This window comes from Sapajus apella, unplaced genomic scaffold (genome assembly GCF_009761245.1).
Source record: "Sapajus apella isolate SASKATOON/1434 unplaced genomic scaffold, GSC_monkey_1.0 scaffold127, whole genome shotgun sequence".
NCBI classification, from domain to species: Eukaryota; Metazoa; Chordata; class Mammalia; order Primates; family Cebidae; genus Sapajus; species Sapajus apella.
Window position 1 is genome coordinate 3,252,162 of NW_022437067.1, and position 8,681 is coordinate 3,260,842.

The 8,681-nt window shown below is 47.6% G+C and overlaps 1 long non-coding RNA gene across 1 annotated transcript in view; it reads left to right on the forward strand.

Annotated features, from left to right (window-relative positions):
- Positions 1 to 6,600, forward strand: part of LOC116539255 — a 7,341-nt gene extending 741 nt beyond the window's left edge. The window contains exons 2-4 of the long non-coding RNA XR_004263968.1: positions 108 to 343; positions 5,907 to 6,343; positions 6,501 to 6,600. This is a non-coding gene — a long non-coding RNA (uncharacterized LOC116539255). The remainder of the gene's footprint in view (positions 1 to 107; positions 344 to 5,906; positions 6,344 to 6,500) is intronic.
- Positions 6,601 to 8,681: the final 2,081 nt, after the last annotated feature.

Here is an 8,681-nt window from a genome sequence, read left to right on the forward strand (position 1 = left end):
TGTGTGTGTGTGTGTGTGTGTGTGTGTGTGTGTGTGTGTGTGTGTGTATGCGCGCGCGCGCGCGTGAGAGAGAGAGCATTTCTTGAATAACTAAAATTCGCTGACAGGTGGCTTCACAATAGATGCATGCTATGTAGCCGTTCTGGCTACAGCTGCCCAAGTCTGCCTGAGCCTCCTGCATGAGGCCATTGGTCTTAATAAAGCCACTGACCCCCACACTCGGAATTGTACTGACTTTTCACAGCTAACAGCCAACACTTGCCGAGAAGCAATTCTGTTGTTGAGGATATCACATCATGCCAGGGAAACAGAGATGGAATTCAGAAAACCTGGGATATTGCAGGTAATTTATAAAGCATGATCTAAAGCACGTACTTTATAGATCAATCTGCTCCACCTACTCAAATCCAAATGGTCTGGGACCTCAACTGCATGAAAATCTCCAAAAATATTTGTGTCAAAAGCCCCTTGGTAAACATTCCCTGTGGTACGTTTGGAGCCCAGGCAACAAAAGATGTTTTGTTTCAGTGCCTTCTTCTCATGATTTAGAAAGGAAATGGGAGAAATGCCCCCTGCCATCCTGCACCCACATGGAATCCACTCACCACAGCGGGGCATCTACCGGTGTGCAGAGCGGATGGCAGGGCCCATCACGCAACACGATTCATATCAAAGCAAGGAGTGGCCAAGTTTTCTCCTTCTAAAAATTCAGTTGCTTTAATTTCATGTTTAATGTGGCACAGGTCCTAACCTATAAAGAGACCATGAAGAATTGAGCAGCGTTAGACTGCACTGAGGTGTTAGCATTGATTTTACAAAAAGGTACCCGTAATCCCATAATCCCAGCACTTTGGGAGGCCAGGGAGGGTGGATCACATGAGGTCAGGAGTTCGAGACCATCCTGGACAATGTGGTGAAACCCTGTCTCTCTTAAAAAGAGAAAAATCGGCTGGGTGTGGTGGTGCATGCTTCTAATCCCCACTACTCGGTGGGCTGAGGCTGTAGGATCACTTGAATCTGGAAGGCAGAGTTTGCAGTGAGCTGAGATTGTGCCACTGCACTCTAGCCTGGGTGACAGAGCAAGACTCTGTCTCAAAAACAACCAAAAAAAAAAAAGAAAAAAGGTAGATGCCATTAGCCAAAGTGCAGTTACAGTGACCAGTAGTCATCTGCATTCACAGCTCTTTAAAAATTCATATTATAGAAATGTTTGTCTGTCTATGGCCTCTGTTGGATTGAAGAGACCTGACATTTATAATGCATTTCACAACGACTATAATTTAAAGATATGATTAACATAATGCATCCCTAATCACCTCGTGATGCTTTCATTCACTCAGCAAACAATTTTGAGCCCAGGTTATGTGTTTTAAACTGTGTTGGAGGCAGAGGCAATGTGGAGAACGTGCAGGAAGAGCTCTCTGACCTTACTTAATTTTCATTCTACTGAGGGGGGTGGTGGCTTCAAGAAACGAGTCAACTGGAGAGGTAATTTCAGGTCATGATCATTGCTAGGGAGTCATCACAAAGGGGCTGGGAGGTGACCAGTGTGACAGGTTGAGGCAGATCGGAGCCCTTCTCTTCCCCATGGCAGGTTCTCCCTGTTCTCTGTCTCAGTGCTCCCCACTCTTCATTCATGAGTCCTATTACCATTCTCTTTCCATGAACCCCATGCGGACAGGGGCTTTATCCAACCTCTTTGCTTGGTCACCTCTGGGGCTGACATTCAGCCTGCCTGTGGCAATTGACATTCTGCATGAAGGAACCAGTCTATCAGTGGAAACTCTGGCTGCCTGGTCCTGTCTCATGATGACTTTGGAATTATCGTAATCCTGTTCTTTTTCATTATTTCCACCATTCTGCTGTATGCGGTTTATGTTACAATTACACGTTGGCGACTAAATCTTTAATTGTCCTCTACTCATTTCATGGATCACTAGGAAACCTTTTTCCCCACAACTAAATTACTTCTTAAGGGCAGGGATGTGTCTTCAATTTCTTTATTACTCCTCACCATCAATGCATTTGAGCACTAATGTCTGGGCCGAGCCCAGTGCTCAGTCCATACTTGTCAACATGGTAGAATGTGTATTATTCCCTGCGCAGTTAGTGGGGCTCTGCAGCTGGAAGAGAGAGGAAGCTTGGATAATTGAAATATCCCCATCTCAGACATTACCGACTGAGGTTAGGTAAGGGCAAGTCAGACTGACTTTCATATCTTGGGGCTTTATTTCCTGCTGTTTTTTGTAAGTATTCTTTCAGAAAATCTTAAGAAGGAAAGTCTGGGCCACAGAGAAAACAGGGAGGTGAAGAAAGATTCTCAAATGTTTTTCTTTAGAAGTCAAGAGGTTGCTCTAATCAGTTTCAAGGAACAGCAACAAGAGAACCCAAAGGCCATGATGAATCTGTTAGATCCTCTCTCCCTCTTCCCTCCTCCTCCGTCCTTTCCTTCCACTCTCCTCCTCTTGGAGACAATCAGATCCAAACGGGATAAACAGGGAAAACGAAGCTTAGGTGCGTTCCACAAACACTGATGTGTCAATCACCATGAATGTGCTGGAAATTCAGGATGCACAAGGCCTCCAGGAGTTCATGCCTATTGGACTTGGCAAGTGGAGGAGTTGGTCTCAAAGGAGCAGCAGTCTTAGCAGCTGCAGTGAGATGGAGCACACAGTATCTGGATGGAGTGGGATGCGTCACTTAGACAGGGCAGACTGGGACTCAAGCACAGAGACCCCTTGGGTTCTCTGCTGGGACAGAGGCATCTTCTTGCTCCTCTTCTCCCCTCCCTCAGGCAAAATTGTTCCCTTTCTTCATGCTCTGCCCTGCCACAGACCCTTCTCTAACACCCAAAAATGACTGGTCTTGCCTTTAGCCTTTTTAAGTCCTTATCACACGACAAAAGATTGGCTGCAATTTTATCTCCTCTTTGTTCGGAGTGAGGCAGTGTGGCAGGGTGGATGGGCCAACAGTGTCAATCAATAAGACATGGCCTTGACATTTACCGGCTATTAGATCTTGGCCGAGTTACTCAATGTCTTCTGACTTCCATTTCCCCTTCTGCTAAATGGAAACAGTAATTACCACCCACTGGGTGAGAAAGAAGATCCAATGGGTTAAGGCTGGCAAAGCGACTTGCAGATTAGCAGGTGCTCTCTGACTGTTAGCTAGTTATCATGGCTGTGGGTTGGTTACTATCACCAAGGAGTCTAAAATGTAGTTACAGACACAGAGTTCTGTTTTGTGCTCCAATGACTCTGCACTATTAGGAGAACAGAACAGGTGGTCATTTTCTGATAGATGAGTATAGGATATGAATTTATTCCACAAACATTTATTAACAAAACACCTGCGACACAGGCCCTCCGTTTGGCCCTGCAGACGACGTAAAAATGAGCAAGACAGCATCTCACTATAGTCACTTTCTTTCAAGGAAATCCCATTTTCTCTGATGATATTTGTGGTTGGCAGAAGAACGGTCCCCCAAGGATGTCTATGTCCTAATTCTTGGAACCTGGCATATGTGACCTTACGTAGCAAAGGAAAATGAAGATTGCAGTTAGAATTAAGGTTGTTCAGCTGACCTTGAGCTGGGGAGAGGATCCTGAATGACCCACGTGGGCCCGATGTAATCTTTAGAGTCTTTAAAAGTGGAGGAGGAAATCAGAAGAGTCAGAGAGAGAGAGAAGCATGAAAAAGGCTTGGCCCAATCTTGCTGGTTTTAAAGCTGGAGGGGCTACCAGCCTAGGGATGCGGGAGACCGTGCAGTATGGAAAGGGCAAGGATGTAGATTTTCCTCTTGTGTCTCCGGAGGAACGCAGCCCTGCTGCTAATTCAGGATTTTTACTGCTCTGCTCAGCTAGGTCCATGTTCTTGTCTCACAACCAAGAAATATTAGGCATGCAGACGCTCGAAGACTGAGTGGAATAGACTTAATTAAGCAGAAAGAAAGCTCACAGCAAAGAGAAGGTTCCTGATAGCAAGTTCCCAGTTGTCCCCTTCCCAGTGGAATACCAGGGTGTGTGTGTGTGTGTGTATGCCTGTGTACAAATAAGGAATATATATATACACACACACAAGTAGGTAAACTGGTATTACATACATATGAGGTGAGGATTTTCATGTATATTTCATAAATATATGAAAATCACCCTGAGTCCACCCTGCAGGCTTCTCGTGCAGCTACTTCCACCTCCAAGGATCAGAGAACGGCAGGGATAGAGCTGGCAGCAGAGGCCACCCTGTCCCCAAAGTGCTGGGGGACCTGTTCATCAGAGTAAAGCACTTGACCAACTGCCCTTGACATTCCATCTCTGACCCTTTTGAGGCCGGCTGGGTTGGCCAGGCTGCCTCCTTCTATCTTTTTTTTTCCTACACTGTCAATCAATAGAAAAGACATCAGAGACATTTACGAAGCACAACTAATCAGTTAGGCATTCAATTAATTAGGCAATCATTTTTCTGCACTTGATTTTCATTACAGGGAGTTTATTTTCGTTTCTTGTGTAGGAAAAACAGGTGCTCACATTTAGTTTCATCAGCTTCCTGTTGCTGTTGGATTCACATATTATTTTAAAAATAGGGTTATTTTAGGGGAAAATGTGACCTGGGAAAACCCACTCGTATTTACTCCCCAAGGTTGCTGTTCTTGTTGTGCTGTTGGTGGTGGTTTTTTCCCCCCAGCACTGGGACGGTTTAAAAACAGAAGTGAAGCCAGATCACATTCCACCCACCACTGCTGAAGCCTTTGTTCCTTCTCACAAGTTATGCCTTTTCCTTTCTCAGAGAGGAAACAGGCCTAAATTTACATTTACTAGGAGCTTCTGAAACAGGTTAGCCCCAACGTAGGTGATGGTGAACATGATTTCCTAAAAAGCGACTCTGTTTACCCACTGACAGCTTCCAGGCCCCCCTAGGGGGCTCAGGGCCGCTGTAAGCCCAGACCCAGTGGCATAAGGCCGGGCGTGAGTCCTGGTGCAAACCCAGAATCATGACCCACATACACATGTTTCTCAGTACCTCCAGGATCAAACCCCCATTCCCATTCCGAGGGAATTTGAAAATGCTGCTCCCTGAGCTGGGGCTGTCCTCATGGTGCACATGGAAGACTTAACCACATTCATGTTAATTACTGTCCCTGAACACTATTCTAAAGGGAAGAAACACAACAGTCCGCATTCTGTTTTCAGGTGATGTTGGCAGGCTTCTCCTCCAGTTCAGCTGCACTTGCGACGTCTTTAAGGCACAAGCAAAGATGGTTAAGCTGCCCCTCCCCATCTCACCCTCCCTTCCCTATTTTTCCTTTGTTTGTGATCCGAAGGGTTAATGTAAAAATAGATGTTCTCCAGTCATCACAGAGTTCCTCTTTGGGTTCCCATGGAAACCAGGCAGCACAAGTATGTGAGGAATTGTTTTCAGTTAGCCCAAGATTTTATCCTCCAAAGACTTAGGGTCACTCTGCCTTATGGTTTGGGGAAATTTTTTAAAAGATTTTTTAAAGTAATTAATAGAATCTCCTCACCTGCCCTTCATCAATCCCCCATTCACAGAGCATTCTTTTATTTAAAATGTCCAACACAAAGGTTATCTTGTGACATTTCAAATAATGCAACCCCTTGAGGGTATTTTTTAAAAAGTTCTTTTGCAACAAAGTTTCTTCTCCTCAACCTCAGAGGAAGGAAACAAAAGAGGTATTTCCTTCCTTCAATAATAGTAATTTGGAATTGCTCCTGGGGTTAGATTCTTGGAAATTGTCCACCAGGGAGACAAGCTTGGTCACCACCCCTGAACTACAGCGATGACATTGCATGGGGACACACAAGACAAATAAAATACTGAGAAACTCGAGGTTCTTGCTCCGCCCACAGAGCTCAGAGTAGAGGCTGCCTCTTTTGGCTCCTTTTCAGTTCAGATAAATTGCACTTGGTCAACGGAAACGTCCTAAGGGCATTGCGGCTGCAGCTGGAGAATGAAGAAGACATAAAATTAGGGCTTTTGTCACTGCTGCTTGATTTCATTAAAGGGCATTAGTTTTCCGCGAGATGTATGGGATTGGAGAGGACAGGAGCCGGAAGCCCCCAGTACAGCAGCAAGGCCAGTGCCGGTGAGGACCCGGAGCCTCATTTCTGCTGCCACATGCCTGGACTGCACTGTGCTCCCCACCCTGCCATGCCTGGCCCAGCGGTGCTCTGCTCTATCCCCCTCAGCCAGCCTGAGACCAGCCCCCAGTGTGTTGTGACTCCTGGGGTCTCTCAGCTGTCCCTCAGCCCCCAGGAGAATTTCCCTCCCCTACAGAAGCTGCCTGATGGGGAGACTGCCCCCTCTCTGGGACTGACTGATCCAGGTACAAAGGGTCCCCTTGCAGCAATGGTGGAGCACCCTGTAGAGCAGTTTGGGCTCTGGGCTCTCCTTTGAGATTAGGCCAAGGCCTGAGTCATCCTGGCTTGAGGTAGAAAGAAGGTCTGCTCTACCGCCAGGTTCCTTCCTTCCCTCCCTTATAGGTTTATCCTGAAAGCAGCCTCTCCCCAGGTCAGAAGACCTCTCAGGTTCTGTTTCTAGGGAGCCTGACCTGCTGACAATGCTCCTAGCTGGATTCTGTAAGGTAAAGACACCGTTTTTCATGAATTGAGTTGTATCCACCTAAAAGATGTCAAAATCCTGACTGCTTGGCTCATATCTGAGAATGTGGCCTTACTGGAAATCAGGTCTTTGCAGATCATCAAGTTGACACGAGGTCACTGAGGTAGGCCTTGCTCCAATAAGAAATGTCCAAGGTCAGTGTCAAAGGACAAATCAAATGTGAAAAGGCAATGTCAACAGACAAATCAAATGTAAAAGGTCAATGTCAAAGGTCGTATCAAATGTGTAAGGTCAATGCCAAAGGTCAAATCAAATGTCAATGGTCAACGCCCAAGGACATGAGTGGGTCCCTGACAAGGTCTTTCTCACTGACCAAGCTTTTGTCTGCCTTGCCCAACCCCCCAGGTTGCAGCCCAGTTGCAGCAGAAGCCCTGCTGAGTCCAGAGTGAGAGTCCCGGTCCCCAGCGTTCCTCTCGGTGTTTCCATCCACCAAGGGCCCCTGGACTGCAAATCCCAGATGTCTTCATTGCATTTGGAATTTAGCTCAGCCTCCCTCCTCCATTGCAGTGGTCTTGAATAAAGTCTTCCTAACTGTTTTAACATGAGACAGGAGAAGTTTTCACGTAACATCTTGTACAAAGAGGAAACCTGGACACAGAAGTGGACGTGCACTCAGAGGGAGAACGCTGCCATGTGACAGAGATCAGGTGATGCATCTCCAAGCCGAGCAACCCCAGGGATTGCCAAAAACCACCAGGAGCTGCAGAGGCCTGGGACAGACCCTCCCACAGAGTCTCAAGAGAGCCAGCCATTCCCACGCTTTCATCTCTGATGTCCGACCTCAAGAACCATGAGAGATGAGAGAACCCACTTCCAAGGGTGAAGCCTCCCAGTCTGTGGTCCCCTGTCCCAGCAGCCCTGGGAACCTGACCCCTGGTGCCTCTGCATCCCTGGCATTGCCCTGCCCTCTCACTCCTGTTCTCCAGTGAATCCAACACACTCTTAGTGAGATAGCCAGGTGGCAAGGGGTCCTCAGAGAAACTCCAGCCCGCCTGTGCATTGGGAATGTGCCGTTTGCAGCACGGAGGAGCCTCGCCCTTCCTCTTCCTGGCTGGAACCCAGGATTTAATCTGCGTTGCGGGAAGCCTATACTAAGGGACTCTCACTCTGCTGAGTCCCTGTTCTCCTTTATTTTCCATTTTGTCCAGTGAATCCCATTATTATCACCCTTCAAATTGCCTGCCAGGCTAATCTTTTGTGGCCATGTGACAAGGACCCCGTCTTTAGCTGAGCTAAGGAAAAGCACTGCAGCAGCAGAAGATAGAGTCCTAGGTCCTTTGTTCCAAGAGCTGAGCGTCCTCACAGGACATGGGGAGGGGTCAGCACAGATGATCAAGAGGACTGAGATGGTTGGAGGGGGACCCCTGGGGAAGGCAGCAGGGGCTGCATCCAGAACTGGGCCACCTGGGTGTCCTTCTGAGGCAAGGTTCTCTCCACGGGCACAAGATGGCCCTGCCACACAGCTGTCACAAGCCAGGAGGCTCACATGCTCTGGGACTCTGGGGACATCCTGAGCCCCTGAGGGTGGTGCAGGCTGAGGGTGCTCTCCCCTGCTGTCCTGACACTGTAACAGTCACAGTAACATGCGTCTTGAGACCAAAGAGGCCGCTCTTAGTGTAATAAACGATGGCTGGGACTTGGAAGTGTGCTTTTCCAGTGCACAGCAATGTGTAGCCGCATGTGGTCATCAGGCACACCTAACTGGCTCCGGAAAGTGTTATGTTGTGAATTAGGTTGACTGACAGGGAAATGTCAGTTTTATTAACATGCTTCGTTCGGATGATAATTTTATATCTATAAGGATGAATTACAAGGACTTAATGAAGGCGTCAGTCCAGAATGATGGGGTCCTTTTAGCAAAGCCTGCTTCCTTCCCTCGCTCTGTGCATGGAGGCTTGATCTCCGCGTGGCGCATGGTTTGCACGCTCTGGCCATGATTGGATGAAAAGTCAGCAGGACGGGCTGCTTGGCTTCAGGCTGTGCAGAAGCCTCACCAGCTCAAGGAGAGAGCGTCCTGGGCCCGGCAGCAGCGAGTGAAATAG